Source organism: Mytilus californianus, unplaced genomic scaffold (genome assembly GCF_021869535.1).
Source record: "Mytilus californianus isolate M0D057914Y unplaced genomic scaffold, xbMytCali1.0.p SCAF_31, whole genome shotgun sequence".
NCBI classification, from domain to species: Eukaryota; Metazoa; Mollusca; class Bivalvia; order Mytilida; family Mytilidae; genus Mytilus; species Mytilus californianus.
This window is the reverse complement of record NW_026262681.1, coordinates 1,755,729-1,757,288: the sequence shown is the minus strand read 5'-3', so window position 1 is coordinate 1,757,288 and position 1,560 is coordinate 1,755,729.

The following is a 1,560-nucleotide window of genomic DNA, read 5'->3' as shown; positions in this document are numbered from 1 at the left end:
GTAAGTACTTAATACAAGATTCCGTTACACAATATAAACTTTTAAAAATTTTAAGAAAACAATAGCTGTCTACATGCCAACATGTGCTGTATTTAAGATGTATACCAATTTTTGAAACAGATCATTTGAAAAATTTTGAAATAAAGAATTTCATCTTGAAAATATGATTGGTAAAATTCAATTATCTTCTAAGTCGCATAATTCACAATCGTAGAAAAAAGACGAACTCCTGAATTACTCCTGCAAGAGTCTGAAGGGGTGGCTTTTGGTTATCGGTTAATGTGTGGGGAGGCAGATAAGGTGTCTTTCAATGTGTCTCTTAATTATTTGCGTTCAAAAACATTTATATACAAATCGATCACTGGTCAATTGCACAAGAATAGTCAGAAGAAAAAAAATATTATTTGAAACGTTTTGATTGAATTTATGAAAATAACTCCACATATAAGAGAAAAAAGAGGGACCAAAGATACCAGAGGGACAGTCAAACTCATAGATCGAAGACAAACTGACAACGCCATGGCCAAAAATAAAAAGACAAACAGACAAATAATAGTACAGATGACACAACATAGAAAACTAAAGACTAAGCAACACGAACCATACCAAAAACTGGGGGTGATCTCAGGTGCTCCGGAAGGGTTAGCAAATCCTGCTCTACATGTGGCACCCGTCGTGTTGCTTATGTTATTACAAATCTGGTAAATAGTCTTATTTGGTAGGTCACACTCGTGAAAAGGGAAGGGTATTGTAGTTACGACATAAGGAATATATCCGATATCATCTGTGAAAAGGTTATTCCATAACGGTTAACCAACTCGTAATGGCGTCCGTAAAATTTACGAAGGGTTGATTTCAACTTCACCATTTGGAACTCTTGGTTTAATAGCTTCCTTGCGAGCAGCAATCCTCTATCAAGTAAATCATGATAGGAGATACAAGCCCGGGAATATCGTATAAATATATACTCCGTATGCAGACGCTGCTGGTATGTTGCTACATAGAAATGGAAAGTTCACAATTGGGAAGCTGAAATCATCTCTTTTGTCGTAAAGTTTTGTTTTCAACCGACCCTCATTGTCAATTTCTAGATGTAAGTCAAGATATGAGGTAGACTTAACTGTATCTGTAGTATCCTTTATCTCTAGTTCGATGGGATAGATTCGTTCAACATAGTCACCAAATTTTGTATTATTTAGTGAGAGAACATCATCTATATAGCGGAACGTAAAGTTAAAGGATATTGCTAACTTCTTATATTTCTTCCTAAGAAGTTTCTGTATGAAGTCAGCTTCATAATAATAAAGAAACAAGTCGGCAAGAAGAGGGGCACAATTGGTTCCCATTTGAAATTCCAACAGTCTGTTGAAAAACATGTCCTCCAAACGTCACAAATGTGTTGTCAATCAAGAAATCAAGCATCTTGATAATGTCAGTTTCAGAGATTTTTTTTTTTTTTTTTTTTTTTGTCGAATCAGAGTGATTCTTTACAAAGTAGGATTTATCCCTCCCCAAGACAAGACACTTGTATCCACGTTCGCTATTCTTTTTAATGAAACA